The 18,635-nt window shown below is 40.0% G+C and overlaps 1 protein-coding gene across 2 annotated transcripts in view; it reads left to right on the forward strand.

Annotated features, from left to right (window-relative positions):
* Positions 1 to 18,635, forward strand: part of CDH18 (cadherin 18) — a 454,121-nt gene that overhangs the window by 91,475 nt on the left and 344,011 nt on the right. Inside the window, exon 1 of one of the 2 annotated variants that reach the window (XM_073332277.2) lies at positions 8,232 to 8,374. The exons of the other annotated variant lie outside the window; for it this stretch is intronic. The gene's annotated coding sequence lies outside the window, so the exon portion shown is untranslated. Of the gene's footprint in view, positions 1 to 8,231; positions 8,375 to 18,635 lie in introns of those variants that run through there. 2 annotated transcript variants of the gene reach the window in all.

Consider the following 18,635-nt stretch of genomic DNA (forward strand, 5'->3'; position numbering starts at 1 on the left):
TAGTTATATTATTGAAATAAATGTTTAGTGCTTGCGAAAGGGGTGAAGTTTACAACACTAGAAACAAAACTTGTCTATTTAGAATTGAAAAACAAAATTGGATAATTGGTCTGAAATCACCAAGATGAAACTCACTAAAGACAATGCAACACACTACAGTTAGGAAGGAAAAAAACAAATGCACAGATAGAAAACAGGGAATAACTGGCTAGGCAGTACTGTAGAAAAGGATATGGGATTTATAGTGGATCACAGATTAAATATAAACCAACAATGTGATGAGAAAAAGGCTACTATCATTCTGGGGTGTATTAATCGGAGTGTTGTATGTAAGACTTGGGAGGCAATTGTCCTGCTCTGCTTGGCACTGGTGAGGCCTCAGCTGGAGTCTTATGTCCAGTTTTGTGTGCCACACTTTATGAAAGATGTGAACAAATTAGAGAAAGTCTAGAGGAGAACCACAAAAATGATAAAAGGTCTAGAAAACCTGACCTAAAAGGAAAGGTTTAAAAAAATGGGCATGTTAAGTGTTGAGGAAAAAGACCCAATAGCTGGGTGGAGGGGCTGATAAGTCTTCATATATGTTAAGGGGATTTCACAACTTTTCCTGCATTCAGTGCATAAAGAGAACATTTGAGCACCACCCTCTTTAAAAGTAATGGGCTTAATCTGTATCAAGGGAGATTTAGGTTAGATATTAGGGGGGGGAAAGCCAGCAATAAGGATAGTTAAGTACTGAAATGGGTTCTCAATGGAAGGTGTGAAATCCCCATCACTGGAGGTTCTTAAGAAAAGGTTAGACAAAAACTTGTCAGGAGTGGTCTAGGTATACTTGGTCCTGCCTCAGCAAAGCAGATGGAACAGATGACCACTTGAGGTCCCTTCTAGCTCTACATTTCTAAGATTCTATGATTTACAGATATTGCAGGAACAGACAGGAGAAGGTGAAGATTCCTCCATACAGCATTAGAAATGTTCTTGAAATTAAGGGGCCACCAATATAAGTGAGATAAGTTATCGCCATAACCATTCATTCAATCCTTTGTCCAACAACTATGACTAGTTGATATCAGCTGTAATTGATTTACATGAAGTTATCACTTGTCCTGTAAAAACTGGTCTGAAACCACCAACTTCTGCCCCATAGGTGACTATGCAGCTTTTACATGTTAAGATTTGCTCAGTGCTGACCTAAAGTTGATGACAGAGAGGTGATATATTCTGTATCTCATTATCATTCACATGAGCCATTCAATTCCACTATTACACGCTTACCTTGAAAACAAACATTTTGAAACCAGATAGTTTATTATATGCAAATAGAATAGATAAATAACTAGCAGCACCACTCTCTGGAAAGAGTTGGTCTGTCAGTTAACATTAATGTCAGTATATCAGAGATTGTTTCTTTTGGCTCTGTTAGTTTAGAAGAGCATAAGTGTAAATTCACAAAAATTCTTCATCTCCTTGTAAAAAGAAAAGGAGTACTTGTGGCACCTTAGAGACTAACCAATTTATTTGAGCATAAGCTTTCGTGAGCTACAGCTCACTTCATCGGATGCATCTCCTTGTGTAAGCCCTACTCAGTTACTTGAAAGTATCCCTAATAAACAGCAGCCATTGCCATTATGTATTGTTAGGGATATTTTGGTTTCCTGGGAGACATCTCAATTAAGCAGGCTTTCTGCTTAGGTGTATCCTGACTAAGTGCAGCATACGCTATTCACTAATATGAAGAGTTAGAGACTAGGCAGAAAGAGCTCTTGACATGTGAGTCAGACACAGCACTGTCTCTAGTTGTGTCCTTCTTCTCCTTTTTCCTCACTTTCTTCCATTCAGTATGTACAATGACGCAGAAACTCAGGGATGGTCTACACTCGTAGAAACGCTATAGGACCGATGTAGTGTAGCTTCTTACTACAGTGACGGGAGGTGTTCTTCCATTACTGATGTAAGTGCACCTCTCTAAGAGGTGGGAGCTAGGTCGGCAGAAAAATTCTTCTGTCAACCTAGTGGTGTCTAGGCCAGAGCTTAGGTTGCCTTACCTACATTTCAGAGTGAAATGTTTCAGTCCTGAGCAATGTACTTAGGTCAGCCTAACTTTGTAGTGTGGACCAGGGCTCAGTAAAGGAAACGGCACTCCTATTTTCCTCCCTCTAGCTGAGATGATTTCATATTCTCTGTACTTCTTTGCAACTGAAGAGGGAATTGCTGAGTTCATAATTTGATGGAACAGGTAGTTTCATGGCATGTGCAACTTTTTCTGCATGCCCAGGCAGCATGTTTTGCCTGTCGTTTTATGGAATACCAAGGGGAAATGGTCCCTTGTGTCACTCGTTGTCTGTGATTGGCAACTATTATTATCATTCTATTTAGCAAAAGCTGTTGCTGTTTTGTTAGAAAATATTCCAGTGGTATTAGATATATAGGGAGCCAAGGCAGCACCAGCAACCTCACCTCACCTTGAGTTTTGTTGGCTGTTGCAGAATTTGCAAATCTTTAACAATGTATCTTTTTACATTCAAGCTTTAAAAGAAACGTTTAAAAAGAAATTGGAGGGCCAGATGAAGAAGGGGACCAAGCAGTGGGGATTTATGTAAAATGAACTGCTTGTCTGAATCAATTTCCCAGTGGGCATGTATACATGTTACCAAACCTTTTTTTTTTTAAATCCACTGCCGCAATTAGCACTAACTGGCATCCTTGTAGGCAGTCTCAGTCAGGAGTTTGAGGATTATGAGATTATAGAGAATTAACCATCCTCTCGCTTGATAGGATGATTATTCCAGAACAAGATAGAAGACTGTTACTGTGCATAGTATGTATTTACTGTGGCTAAATTGAAGTGTATGTTCTATAAGGCAATTGCTTTGATATCTGTAAGAGTATCTATAGCCAACAAATGTTCATATTAATTTTAATGTGATTCTATTTCTCTTGTGTAACTTTTCATTAATCTGACACTTGTGGAAAATTGTTTCATGTCCAGTCTTACTGGCATGAATGCATAGTTTCATTATAAGGATTATGCCTATTAAAGGGCTGTATTCAGTCCATTTTTGTCCAATAGCCTTTATGGGTTTCAAATGCTTTCAAAACATAAAATAATTATTCTTTTATTATTTCTACAGAACCCAAAATATGGTATGCACTTTCTAGACAAATAAAATATGCTCCAAGTCCTGGAGAAATATAAGTTAGGGGAGAGATCCATGGTCTGTTCCAAAGCTGTGATAAGAGTGCCTGCAACGTTAGGGCCTTTTTTGCACTGAGGTCAATGGAAGAACAAAGGAAGGTCCTGGAGTCTCCAGGAGTCAAAGGTTAATCTTTAATTAAAGATTGTCATGTGATGTAACCTCTAGGGATATGTCTAACCAACATTGGCAACCCTTACTCCCATTGATTTTAATGGGGGTAATCTTTGATGGAGGTGGTACATTAATGTGTACACTATACTATAGTAGTATGTAGAAAGACTTTAAAGAGTTTTATTATTTGTATTATGTTAGTTCCCAGAGGTCCTAATCAGGATACAGGCCTCATTGTGCTAGGCAACATCAAGGCTCATGGGAAAATACAGTCTAGAGGATTTTAGAATTTAATTAAAACAATATACAACAAATGTGAGTAGCAAACAAGATGATGAGGGTAATAATAATTAGTGACCATCCCATTTCCCACTGAAATGTTCTACTCTACTTTGACATCTATTGTTTTGTTGTTACGTATGTCAAGGTCTTGTAAATGGGGCTGAGTGGGTTTAAAAAGTGTTGATGACATAAGAAGTAAGATAATGAAAGGAGAGACACATCTGTATGACAGACAGACATACAGACGTGGCTGGCTGTTCTTATGCATTAGAGCAGAGGACAAAAGTTATGGTGGAGTCCAGTCAAACATTTTGCCCTGCCCACAACCGTGGAAAACACTATTATTTAAAGAGCGAGTTTCATTCATTTTCAGAGATGACAATCTCATTCCTTTGGGTGGGTGGAAGTAGACTGATAAAACAACACAAAAGGTCTCATGTGACTGCTGGAAAGAAGGAATAATTTCTAACTCTTCTTGTAAAACTGGAAAGTTTCTGCTAAAAATAAGCCGGGGGTGGGAGCCTTTCTCTGGTGCTAATGTCATATGAACAGTCGGAATCCTAGAAGCAGTGGTGAGATCCTTGGCAACAAATGTGTTCAGTTTCTTTGTCTGTTGCTGTACAGAGGACAACCTATTTTTTTTAAATGTTACATTGAGTTGGCCGCATCATGCTGCCAATGATTAGCGGCTCTGTACATCCCTGAGGTGCTGGCAGTTTTCAATCTGTAAATGACCCTGATTTGTTATTACCTTATTTACTAATGAAAGAGTCAGTCTTTTTGTAACTGTTTGAATATTAGCTGAATGATCTATTCTCCAGCAGTGAACTGCAAGATGATCAATACATTTCGCATAATAAGTGACAGCAGAGAGAGACCAGGTAAATTAGAACTATTCTGCAAATGGTTACCTAGATCTGTTAAACCAGGGGTGGGCAAACGTTTTGGCCCGAGGGCCACATCAGGGAATAGAAATTGTACGGCAGGCCATTAATGCTCACAAAATTGGGGTTCGGATGCAGGAGGGGATGAGGGCTCTGTTTGGGGGTGCAGGCTCTGGGGTGGGGCTGGGGATGAGGAGTTTGGGGTGTAGGAGCGTGCTCTGGGGTGGGACCGAGGGGTTTGGAAGGGGATCAGGCCTAGGGCAGGGATGCGGAAAGGTGTGCAAGTTCCGGCTGCGGGTGTGGGCTCTGGGCTGGGGCTGGGGATAAGAGGTTTGGGGTGCAGGAGGGTACTCCATGCGGGTATCGAGGGGTTTGGAGAGCGGGAGGGGGATCAGGGCTGGGGCAGGGGGTTGGGGCATGGGGAGAGGCTCAGGGGTGCAGGCTCAGAGTTGCGCTTACCTCAAGTGGCTCTCGGAAGCAGTGGCATGTCCCTTCTCTGGCTCCTAGGTGTGGAGCAGCCCCCAACCCTCAGTGTGGAGCCATGGCTTGGCTTCCAGGAACTGCTTGATGCGGCCCCCAACCTGGTGCCTGGCTGGAGCGTCAGAGCAGGGCTGAGCCGCATGGTGCGGTTCCCCCAGCCGGTGCCTCGGCTGGAGCACCAGAGTGGGACGAAGCTGCGTGGTGCGGCCCCCGACCCGGCTCCCCAACAGGCGCTCGTGGGCTGGCTTAAAACGTCTTGTGGGCTGGATTCGGCCTGCAGGCCTTAGTTTTCCCACCTCGTGTTAAACAATAAAGAAAAAATATCCTAGAGGTGAAATACTGCATGTTTTCTTTTTTAATGTAACAGAAAGGATTAGTGCTGTAGTGAAGAGCTGCATGTTCTACTTCAGAATTTATTTCAGCATTACTCTTAGAAGTACTGTATAACAAGCCCTTATGATGGAAAATACTAAAAACCAAATTTTTTTGTGATGATTGTCACAATCTCATGAGTTCACAAAAGGAACTTTCTGAATGTAGTCTACAGGAGGAGTTTCTACCTTTTGAGAATTGAAAAGTACAGGAGCCTACTGGACTCTTGAGATAAAATTATGTATAGAATTACTTGAATGTGATATGCCTACATTTCCCTGGGAATACCTCTGATAGTATTATCACAATCCAGGACAGTAATTTTAACTTTCGCATTTCAGTAGTAGGTCCTGCATGAATTCTGGATTAGATTCATAGGTAGGTATGTATCACTTAGCTATGTATGTATCACTCAATAGAAGGATTCTTCTAACATGCTCAAAGTCATACAAGTAGGAACTTGGCATCAGCAATGCCCATTCTCTCAGTCTCAGAAATTAATGCAGTAATAAATTCCAGTGATAGATATGTTTTTCTGCAATCATTTTTGATATAAAGAACCTTAATCACCTCACACAAATAACTTGATTTTATTTCGGCGGGCTATTTGCTCCTTTTGATTCTCCTTATAAACTCCAGAGTGGAAGAAGAGTCTGAAAGGCAGTATACTGAGGCTTATCTTTTTTCTGATTGTCTCTTTACTCCCATGAGCCCCTCTAATAATTCCAAAATGTTCAGAACATTTCTAATCATTTTATACCAATGCATCTTGTCGTGCTCCCTGTAAACTTTTTACATTGATGTTTCCTGAGAGAAGTCTGTATAATGTCAGAAAACAGAGATCCTCAACTTGTAAACTCCTTTATGGAATTTGTATACTGCTCTTTGGAATTATCAATAGTCCCTTCTGCATGTCATCCTAGTTTACTACACAGTAGAGTAGCAAATGCCTGTTGACTTGCATTATGAATGTCCAGTGGATGTGCTTAGTACTGTCTTAGCCAATGAAAACCACCAGGAAAGACTTACAATTTTGTTTTTGTCTGTCCCTGGGTTGCATATTGGTGGCATCTCAAAAAATGCTTCAGAGGCAGACAGGCAAGCAAACATTGTCTCTTTTCACTAGAGGCAGTGAAATATACCAAGTAGGGCATCTCTAGAGAATGTCTTAGTGTGATTTTTTTTAAATGAAGCTGTATCACCCATTAAAGAGTAAAAAGTTTTGTTTGTTTATTTTGTTGTGCTTTGCTTTGTGTTTTTTCACACACATGCACTCCTACCCCTTCCTGATGGGGGAGATTTGAAAGTTATTCCTGAGGTAACAGCAACAACAAAAAGAGCTGAATTAAAAACAAAAAATCTGAATCTAGAGATATACAAAACCTAGTTCGTTCAGAACAGAAGCTGCATGAGAGAGGTCATGCAGAAATACTGAACACTAAAGCATCGATTCATGTGTGTTGCTCTTGCAAGCCAGAGGACACACACATAGCAGATGGAAACAGTTTCTGTTTCACTTCCTGCTGAGAGTTTAGATTTCCCAAATCCAAACTTCTAACTCCCTGGCTTCAACATTCCTCCACAAGTTGCACACATCTTTTAAAATGTGTATCCCAAGGAAGCTAATGGTGTTTACGTTGGAAAAATGCTGAAGACCCAGCACCAGATTTTATCCTCTTGGATGTCTAACTGTTCGCTGGACACAATTCTGCTCTCTGCATCTAATTCAGGATATCGGCGTTTAGTCCAATTACATTAAATTGTAGAATTTCTCATGCCATCTCTCCTTTACCCAGTCTCGAGCATCTCCATTTTTTGTTTCATTATGAGATATATTTTTCTCTCCTATTATTCCTCCTTGTGTAACTTCAGCATGTTCAGTTTCATCTGTCCACCCATCCCAGTTCATGCTGCTACCCAGAGGCTAAAGACAGGATCTCTGACTGCCAACAGTCTGTGTGCCAGAGTTGCCACTTATATGGTAATTACATTTCTTATGGATTGCCCACAGCAGGTTGGGTAAGCAGCATCTGGCACTTGTTTACTCCGTTATCTAAAACCTGGATTAAGCCAATGCTATTTATCTTGGGGTGGATAGGTATGGAGTGATTTGTTTGAAGTGAAGGTGTTAAAGAAGACATGGATTCTGGAATAAATTTTTCATTAAGCCAGTGTGTCCTGACACACAGCTGTCTGAGGCAACAAAATAACTACAGAGTTTCAGTTTATAGTAGAATAATGTAAAGGAGGGGATGAAGGGCAGAAAATCAATATCTATTCTTCTTTAAATACATAGGGCTGACCTGGTGGGGGGTGAGCTATCTGTGCCCTGGCTAGGCTGGAAGAAGGCACTAAAGGACATCACTCAAACTGAATCTCTCAGCCACCATCAGATCGCGTGGATCATTGATGAATGAGCCAGCAGTTGAATGTTTAGCTGGCTGTGACGACTTTGCACCGAAATATGAAAATTTATTACCAGGTTACCAACCAATGCCTTACTGCGTGCTTTCCCTTGTATACTCCTTCTGTGCACTCCCAATCCATCCGACAGCCAAGCCCCTTCTTTCTGCTGCTCCCCTCCCTCTCCTGCACTGAATTTATGGGCTAACTGCCACAGAGCTGTCATTTTTTCCAGAGCTCTAGTACCAAAGGGTGCTTTTTTTTGCAGTGATGCTGATGCTGAGCTAAGATATACATTTTCTTTGTTTCATGCAAGATGACTTTGCTGAAAGGGCTAAAGGGGGACCAACACTGTGTGCTCTAGAATTTGCACAGCCCTGAAGTGCTTAAGAAAGAAAAACAAGGGGGGCAAAAAGGAGAGAGAGAGGGAGAGGATCAGGCAGACAGGCAATGCCAGCCAATCAGAGAAGCTCTCATGAGCTGCAGAAGCAGAGCATATGAGCTGAGAGGTTTGGAGGTACACAGAGCTGGAGTCGTGTGCCTCTCTGAGGACTGGGAGCAGCTGTGCTGCGAGCACTGAGAAAAGTCCCCATTTGCTTCTTATAAATTAAGTTCCTTGTCACCAGTTAGGGCAAGTCAGCCAAGGTAAGGCTTAAATAAAATGACACTTTAATATGTAGCAACATTAATATTTCTGGACTATGGTGCTGCTAACACAGTCTTCTAACCAGTGTCAACAATATTTTGTGAACTATTACTGTAGCAGTGGATCCACAGCCTATAATATGCTTATTTTAAAGTTAACTCTAATGTGTAAGCCATACCCTTGTGATATTTTAGAATTGTGTTTGCTTATCCAAGAATATTGCAGTGCAACCTACAAAATATAAGCATAAAAATATAGCTGTGTTCTCTGTGTGCATTTATCTGTGAATGTCTGAACAATACCTACATTTCTGCTGTATAACTTGTGAGAATAATGTGCAGATGCATTTTAATGGTGATCACATTCAGATGATTTAGATCAGATCTCATTTATATATGTACCTAAATATATATTAAAAGGCAAACCCTGTAAGATTGTATAGCAGGAACATTACATTTGATATTTGAACAGTGATTTTTAATCAGTCTTTCCAGTACCTGTAACATTACATGATATCTGAGCACTGAAATTGCAGTAGAACAGAGCTCTTGTCATGGTTTTAGCTGTAGCTGCTTGTTAAAGCTTAAGCAGTGCCTAAACTTTTACTACTTGTAAAGGGCACTGTAAACAATGCACAGCCAGAAATGAGACCTCCCTTCATTTCCCCTTCCCACCCCTACACCACTTATGCTAATGGACAAAAAATAATATATGATTCAGCATTACTTTAGCTCACTCAATGGTTTTGCCAGTTGAACTTCCGCAGGGTTTGGAATTGAGGGTTTTAGCAAGAAAGGAGTTCATCAATATGACTTCACTAACGTGTATTCTGAAAACAAGGTGGCATTGAACCAGTGTGTTCATGTGCAACTTTGTTTGTCTGCATGAGTGACACCACTGACAGAGGGCAAGTGGGTGGGGAAGCTACTTACTTGTCACACGTGTAAAAAATAGTAATGTGTTTTGGAGTCAGACTTTGTAGTATAGTATGTATACTTTTTTTATAAGTACTTTGTGGGCTAAATTGGGACTTGGGATATATCCAACTAAAAGAGCAGTGATGCCCCATCAGTTTTCTCTTGCTCAGAGGAAAGTGGTGAAAAGGAAAGGTAAAATGAGCATGGACTTCAGTTAGCTCAGGTGATAGCATCACTGACTTTTTATTTAAGGTACAGATTTTTTTCTTCATCCAGAACTCTAAACATAGCTGCGGTCTTTCCAAAGCTTTATTTTCTATGCTGCAGTCAATCAAATACGGTTGTCTGAAAACACAGTGTAGCTTTCCTTTTGCAGTAATTGTTCTTCTCCTTTATGGTAGTAAACACATGTCTTCAGGGGAGATATTAAACTAGTGTAAGATTTTAATGTGTGTTTGGCATAGAGTCCATCTTGGTAGGGAAAATGACACATTTAGAAAAAATAACCTGACTATATCCAAAGGTAATTTACCCTGTTGGTATTTACCACCTTAAAATATCACCTAGAATAATTAACTCACACTTTTCTTGGATATGAATTAAGTAAATGTGTTATAGGATTTCAAGTCAAGATATGGTTCCCATTCCACATGGTGGATCTAATTATATAAAGCATTGTGTCTGGTAGAATATTTTTATGCTTCCTGACTGGTTAAAATCACCAGGGATCTTGCTGACTAGCACTAATGACACACTTCTTGTTTCATTTCTGCTGTGAAAGCCATCAAAAAACCATGAGCAGGAACATATGTATAGGTAACAAACATTGATCCAGTGCACCAGCATGGTGTTAGGGGGCACTGTGCTGCTGGAGATGGTGCCACCTTATAGATCACAGACAGAATAAAACTCCTGATCACTTGCAGATGTTAAAGATCCTTTGGGACTTCAGAAGAGTAGGAGTGCTGAGGCTGGTATTCTGGCAAAATGCCAATTTGGGTAATTACATTCTACCCATATTAATTTCCTCAGCAATTTCATACAATATTCTTTAGTCCCTGAACTAGAATTATGCTGTGACTCTGTCTTGAGCAGTTTACTGTCGAGTCCAAAATGAAGTGTGTGTGTGTGCGTGTGTGCCAAAAATGTGTGTGTACTATTACTGACTCAGCTGCAGTATATAGTCAATTTGCCTAACTTAGTGTAGTTTGGGAGACAGTCTGCATTAGAAAAGGATTTTTAAAAAATATATATACATTGACATTTTTCCTATCCTATTCTTTTCTCCTGATTTTAAAGTTATTTACTGGTTTTAGTGACAATTGTGAATTTATAAACAAAAATAAAAAGAAATTAATTTAAAAATTGGACTGGTCGAACAGGTGGTTTTGAACTTCAGCTGTTTGTAATATTTAACCTCCTTCAGAGTCCAATGAATAGGGTTTAATGGACATGCAAAGGTATGCTCTGGTTCCCTAAAATCTTACTTGGATTAAGAATTAGTATTCTGTTAATGTGGTTGTGGCATTGAACTTACTGGGCATGATCAATGTTCTGAACAGACCACATCAAACTGAAGAGGTACCAATAAGCGCTCACTCGCTCTCTCTCTCTAACAGCAAGAAGGCCTACACTAGATTAGCTATGACGACACACACACTGTGGCACAGCATTCTTAAGTGTACTGAACATGGGGGTGGAGAGTGACAAGAAACAAAGGGGTGGTGGGAAGAGGTAACAAGCAAATCAATAAAATATATTCTGTTCATGGTGTTGGACACCCACTATGTGATATACAGAAATGATTCAAAGGAAATGGTAGTGCATATGGTAATTTACATAATCCAATGTATAAAAAAAACAGCTAGAATTTGGTTTGAGATTTCAGTGGAACACACATGTTATGGGTCAGCAATGTCGGAGCTTAAAGGAAAGGGAGTATGGTCTAGTGATAACACTAAGTCAGGACTCTTGGATTCTGTTCCAGATTCTGCAAACGATTTGCTATGTGAACTTGGGAAGTCACATGGTCATAGAATGATAGAAATTTAGGACTGGAACAGACCTTAGTAGGTCATCTAGTCAAGTCCCCTGCACTGAGGCAGGATTGAGTATTATCGAGAGACTCTCCCTAACAGGTGTTTGTCTAACCTGTTCTTATAAGCCTCTAATGATGGAGAGTCCACAAGCTTCTTAGGTAATTTGTTACGGTGCTTAACTACTTTTACAGTTAGGAAGCTTTTACTAATGTCTAACCTAAAGCTCCCTTGCTGCAATGTAATCCAATTACCTGTTCTGTCCTGAGTGGTAAAGGACATTTTATCACTCTCTTCTTTATAACAATCTTTCATGTACTTGAAGATTATCATCATGTCTTCCCTCAGTCTTCTCTGCTCCAGACTAAACAAACCCATTATTTTCCATCTTTCCTCGAAGACCATGTTTTCTAGGTCTTTAATCAATTTGTTGTTTGCCTCTGGACTTTCTCCAATTTGTCCACATCTTTCCCAAAATGTGGTGCACAGAATGGGACATGATACTCTAGTTGAGGCCATATAAGTGCTGACTAGAGTGGAAGAATTATAACTCTCTTGCTAATACAGTCTAGAATGACTTCTGCATTTTTTTAACAATATGACATTGTTGTCTCACATTTAGTTTGTGATCCACTGTAACACCCAGATCCTTTTCTGCAGTACTTCTTCAAAGGCAGTCCTTTCCCATTTTGCATTTGTGCAATTGATTGTTCCTTCCCAAGTGTAGTACTTTGTATTTATCCTTATTATTGTCCTTAATCTTTCTATGCCTTAGTTTCTTCATCTATAAAATGAATATGAATAATATGTAAATTGTATAGGGATTCCCTGATGCTTAATTATGGAGTGCAAGCAGTTTCAAAGTTAAGGTTGCAAATGAGTTTCCATTATACACCCAATTTTACCCTCCACTTCTACCAAATGAAGGACTATGGGACCCAAAATTGGTAGAATTCCCCCAAAACACTAAAAATGTATTTTTTTGCCACCTTTGGGACAAAGCAAGAAAGAGAAAACATAGTTTCCTGTATTCCCCTCACTGAAGAGTAGTTAACATGACCAAAGATTAGTTGATTACAATTAAATTGTAAAAGAGTTTAACCTTCTAATTAGGAATATTTCAATAGATTGTTGGTTTCAAAAAGTTTAAAATAGGGCACTGACTGACTATTTGAGAAAGTACAAAGCTTAATTCCCCCCGCCCCCGCCAAAAAGTGTGTCGAAACTTTTTTTCTTGCAGAGACAGGCCTCAGCCTCAGTGCATAAAGCAATTGCTAGATAGGCTTTTCAATGGAGAAAGGACAATGTGTGCTTAAGCCTGGAGTTAATCAGACAAGCTCATGGTAAATTAAGACACGCTCACAAAAAAGTGACTCCACAGTTAGAAAATAATTCTTAATTTTTTTTGCAAGATCTTAGCATGGGAAAAGAGTTGGAGACAATTAAAATTACATTAATTGCAATAATTTCTTTAATCAGTGACTGCAGGGGGAATGCCTCCCACCCCATTTGACTGCTAGCCTCAGTATCTTCATCATGTGAATCTGCTAATGTGCTTACTACTTTTGTCTCTTGAGAGGTCTGCAGCAAGTGTATATGTGAGAGGGAGAGGAAGGAGATCTTGAAGATTGAGGGGATGTTGCCAGTAGAGCAGGAAAGCAGTGGAAAAGGAAAGAGGGGAGAAGCAGAGTGAGAGGAAATGTCAAAGTATGGAAATGAAAAGTATGATGTGCTGGTGGTAGGGTTGCCAATTTGATAATTGCACAAAACTGAACGCCTAGCCCCACCCCTTCATGAGGCTCCCCCCCCTACTCACTACATTCCCCCTCCCTTAGTGGCTCACTCTCCCTCACCCTTACTCACTTTCAGTGGGCTGGGGCAGGGGGTTGGGCTGCAGGAGGGGGTGAGGGCTCGAAATGGAGGTGCAGGCTCTGGGGTATGGCCAGGAATGAGGGGTTTGGGGTGCAGGAGGGGGTTCCAGCTTGGGGAGGAGGGCTCAGGCCTGGGGCAGGGGGTTGGGGTTCAGGGTTGGGGTGCGGGCTTACCTTGGGCGGCTCCTGGTCAGAAGCACAGCGGGGCTAAGGCAGGCTGCCTGCCTGTCCTGGCTCTGTGCTGTGCCCCAGAAGCAACCAGCAGGTCTGGCTCCTAGGTGGGGCGGGGAAGAGGCTCCGTGGCATGTGCTGCTCTCGCCCGCAGGCACCGCCCCTCCCAGCCTCTGTTGGCCGTGAACCAGCCAATGGGAGTGCGGAGCCGGTGCTCAGGTAGCCAGCAGAGCCCCATGGCCCACCCCCACCTATGAGATGGACCTGATGGCCACTTCCAGGGCGCAGCACAGTGCCCTAGGACAGGTAGGCACTAACCTGCTTAGCTCCACAGTGCTGATGAGCGGGCTTTCAACTGCCCAGTCGGTGGTGCTGACCAGAGTTGCCAGGATCCCTTTTCGACCTGATGTTCCGGTCAAAAACTGGACACCTGGTCACCCTAACCGGTGGTAGAGCAGAAGATTAACAAGGAAATTAATGTTCTGTTAACTTAAAGCTTTAAAAAGTGCAAAGAAAATAATAATTAATATTGCAAATGTAACATGAAGCAAGTTGATACTGTAATTTATTAGTTAATTGATGTACGATGTAGCAACCCTTGCATGTCTTCAAGCTTAGTGTTATGAAAATGGATATAAAAATGATTGAGACCTCCAAAGATAATGCATTGGATTAGTTATACTGACATGTACATTTTTGCTGGAATTATATAAACTAGAATTTTTGGTTGTTTTGCCTCTATTAGGCAGAGTTAAGGTTGCTGCTGCTATTGCATGAAAATTAAAGTCTTGTTTAAGAAGCACAACCTTAACTGCTAATCTCTGGCTTTTTGATAGTTATTTGCTTTTTCCAAACACAGATATTCTTGAAAGATATGATGAAACATATTTATGTCTTTACTTCAACTTTAACTCCAGGTTAAGTACATTTTTATCTGTGAATTAATTAATGTTTTTAGAGCACTTAGATATTTTTGGATAGAAAACAGAAGCATCATTACTTTTATCAAATTTTAAAGCAAATCGGCAAGCAGGGGACAAGAAAAGGTTGCGGATTTTCTGTTGTGATAGTTTCAAACAAAACTGAGCTAGTTGGGAGATGTTAACTGTAGTTTGTAGCGTTTCCAATGCCCAGTTAATTATAACTACAGGATTTGAGTTTCTTCCATGCCTTTTGCTACTTCATTTGACTGACAATTTCACCCATATTATCTGGATCTTATAAATTCAGTCTCTGCTTTATGTCCATTACTCTACTAGGCAGTTGCAACATAGGAAAAAGAGAGAGGGGATTTTCTCTAGGCAGTGTTCCTATTAGAGGGTTATATGTTTTCATTTTGCCAGGTCACTAGTGATTTTTCACGGGTTCATCACATACTGTATCATTTCACAATGAATGATTATTAATATACTCATGCTTTAACTGAAAATATGTTGGGGGGTGAGGGAAAAGAGAGTATCAGCTTTTAAAAAATGCAAAAATAATGACACTAAGAATAGAGTGTTTGTTACTAGTAAACACATTTATAAGGTACTGCTCACAGCGTGTAGCTGAATAATGATCTTTCTTAGAATGTTTAAATAAGGCCAATATGTTTATTTTCAGAGATGGAAACTTTCTTTTTCACAATTACACTAAATGATTTTATCTAAATAACTAAATAAATGACTGGATCACTTAACCTAGCGGTAATGTTATATAATGCAATGCAGGAGACCTGAATTTGAATCTTGTATCACTCAAGTCTTTTCCTCCTTGCAAAGATTGAGAGAACTATGAATTGAAATTCTTTGCCCGAAGTGACAGTGCATATCTTATGTTTCACAATAGCGATCCCACTGGTTGATAATGGAATAGCACTTGTAGCCATGAAGGGGATTTTTTAACTTTGAAAAAATAAATGTTGCTTTCAGATCTCCTAAGCTGAAAGAATTGAGGTCACAATATAGGGCAATGAAGGTTAAAGCAGGGAATAATGGATACATCCTCAGGGTTGAATCAGGAATCTGGAAGAAAATTTGAGGGGGGGGGGAATTAAAACAATTAAATATCAGACTAATGATGAGCAAAGATTTTTTTCACCACTCAATTCCTGTGGCTATTTGGAGTGCATGGGCTGTTTTGACATTTTAATTCTAGTTGTAGAAATAAGTTTGCTTCTGTGTTCAGCTTTCCTTACTGGGTGAAATTCTGTCTTTCACTGCATTCAAGTAACTCTTTCAGTGTGGCTACATGCGTGTGAATGCAGAATGTGAACCCATGTGGTTTAATTCTCTCATTCCCTGTGACTTTTTTAAAATGGGGGACATTCCAGCTGGTGCAGAAGACTAGGTTGTGTGTTTATAAATACATTTTATCCATAACAATGGATCCAATTTTGCCGGAGGAGCATGAAAAAGTTGATTATGCTTGGATGAACTATTTTTGTTTTGTTTTAACATTTCTTGTTAAATATAACAGGAATATCTAGGTAGCAGTCACACTGATTGACGTTCTTTCAGTTTGTGTGTGTGTGTGTGTGTGTGTGTGTGTAGAGTGAGTATCCTGCTGAAAGAAAGCTGGCTACTATGGCTTGTCCTGTAGTGAGAGAGATTTCATTTGATTCTAAGAAGGTATTTTTAACATTGATATATGGCATTAGCACTATGGAAGTGCTGACTCTTCTAAGTGTAAAATCTTGGCTTTCAGGAAAGGTGAAATAAACTAGGGCACATGAGCAGCACCAGAGCATGTTATCTGACTGAGGAAAGTGCCAATATTTAAAAATAAAGAAAAAAACTGTAATTTATAGCTGGGTTAAAATCCTGAATCATTACTTCTTTTATGTTTCAAATTTTGTTCTTGCTAATAAAAGGCCTTATTACTGAAGTCACAGAAAAGCTACACATCATTTGTTATATGTAATTTTCACACACTTTGCTGATGAAGAGGACATACTCTAAATAAATGCATTTGTAATTAATTAAAACAAGATTTCTTGTATTCAGTTTAGAGATATTCAGCTGAGAGTTATTATCTCACCTATTCAGCTTAAAGTGATGTGAACATATTTTTGTATTTGTATGGTACAAGGTGTAAAATAAACCAATTCAGTTAGCAATGTCTTCTGCAGTGACATGAGATGAGCTCCTTTTAAAAGCTACATTTTAAAAAGTTTTTTTTTTTAATGTAAAACATCTAAAACCTTCTTTGAAAGCGACTAAAAAAACGTGGGGGCTGGATCTGTCACCACCCCCCCCCCCGGGAACTTCAGTGGGAATAGGATTGAGGCTTAGAATCCAACACAGCTTTGTATAAGAAACTTTTATAGAAGGTTTGGAGGTGGGGAGGTAGAGGACAACCAAATGTGTGTAATATACAACATTCAGACATGGCAATTCCGATCACATTTTACTCCTTGTCCCAACAAATGTATTCCAACACATTTAAAAAAAGGGCAAAAAAAGAAGGATCTCAGACTGACAACTTTCTTAGCTCGATGTATAATGGAAATAATCATATAATGGATTTTGTCCATGGGATTCTTCCAGATTATAAATCCATATTCTCCCTCTCTCTCCCTCACCTTGAAGCATTACTTTCACAGCTGTCACTAAGCTGTTTTATACAGTACTGCTAACCCCAATACCGTTCAGCTGTGGAATGCTTTTAATACTACTGACCTTTGACAGGTATTTTTGTTACCATTAAAACTTCCTTGATGTTTTCCTTCTATTATGGAAAAGTCCTATGCAATTTAATAGAGATTTATATCCCTACTCTGTTATGTTTAGGGTTGCCAACCATCCAGGATTAGCCTGGAGTCTCCAGGAACAAAGATAATCTTTAAAGATGTCATGCTTATGTTATACATTAGTTATACTTAAAGTCGCCTGGCACTTTCCTTTGAGACTCTCTGTTCTCAGTTCCTGATAACTTTGTCAAGTTGCAACCATTTTGAAAAATACTATGTTGTGTGTCTGCCTTCATTTATTTGTTTATTTATTTGTGGCTGTTTTTTAAGATTCTGCAAAAAAGGATTCATCTGTTTCAGAGAATGAGATTTGGGGAAAATACATTGTTTTGCCCAAGTTAAAAAACGTCTTACAACCATTTCATTGAATAACCTTGGCCATTTTTCTATTTTTGTTTCACTCAAAAAGCCCAGCATTTTAAATTATTTTTTAAAAAAATATTAATTTCCCCATTTTCTCTCTCACCCTTTCTTTTTGGTGAGCACTGGAAAAGGGGGAAAACAATGGGGAAATGAAAGAAAAGATGAGGGTAGGAAATGGTTTCTGAAAACTAAGAAAAAAAATAGCAATAAATAAATTCATAAAAAGCATTTACACTGTATTATGGGTATAATGGTCCAAAAATGGTGTCTCCCCATGAATTAGTGAATTCCCCTCTTCCCCACACAGCCCAGCACCGATTGTACCTCCCAACCACACCTGTTCAGATTCTGCTCCTGCTCCTGATGTCCTCCTCTGTTCTGGGCTTCTGCTTCTTCCCCATCTGATCTGCTCCCTCATTCCTATCCTGAGTTTGGGTGAGGTCACTGGGTTGGGGCATCTTCCTGCCCCATCCCCCTCCACCCAGTGTGTGGTGATCAAGAGGGAATTCCTTTATTTCCCTGACTTTCCTCAATCATGCTAGGCCAGGGAGGGGGCAGAACTGGGCGATGGCAACCCAGATGAAGAAAAGGAAGGCTGAGCTCCTTGGGGCAATCCTGGTCCTTTAAGAGGGGCTGGAGGGTGGGAGGGAGCACTGCCTGCTTCATGTGCTGAGGGATAAGAAAATTCTGCAGTGTTTGGAGTTGCTCTCATTGGCTCTCTTTACCCAGGAGATGGAGGAGTAGGGAAGGACAGCCAATCAGAGGGGATATCCTTGAAAATGACTCTGAAAACCAGTTGTCTACAGGGTCAACCCATAAATTTGGCAGCCATGCAAATATCCCTTAAGCAACCAGAGCAGAAGAAAGCCTGGGTGAATGTGTAGGGTTTGTCGTGTGCCTGGATGGCCAATAAACTTGAGCTTTGTTACACTAAGGTGAGTTCAGGTGAATACCAAGTTCCAGAATCTAATAATGGACCGATTTGCAACTGGAGTCAGATTGGCCTGGATTGATAAATAACTGTGGTGTGTTTGGTCAAAACCCAATCCCACATTTTCTAGTTTTAAACTGAAACTAGAAAGGTTTTCATCCACCTTAAAAAAAAAAAAAGGGGGAAAAAAAGAAAGTGTATCGCATTCTCAGAACTGCAATGAGTTTCACTTCATAGG

This window comes from Lepidochelys kempii, chromosome 2 (genome assembly GCF_965140285.1).
Source record: "Lepidochelys kempii isolate rLepKem1 chromosome 2, rLepKem1.hap1, whole genome shotgun sequence".
Lineage (NCBI taxonomy): Eukaryota > Metazoa > Chordata > Testudines > Cheloniidae > Lepidochelys > Lepidochelys kempii.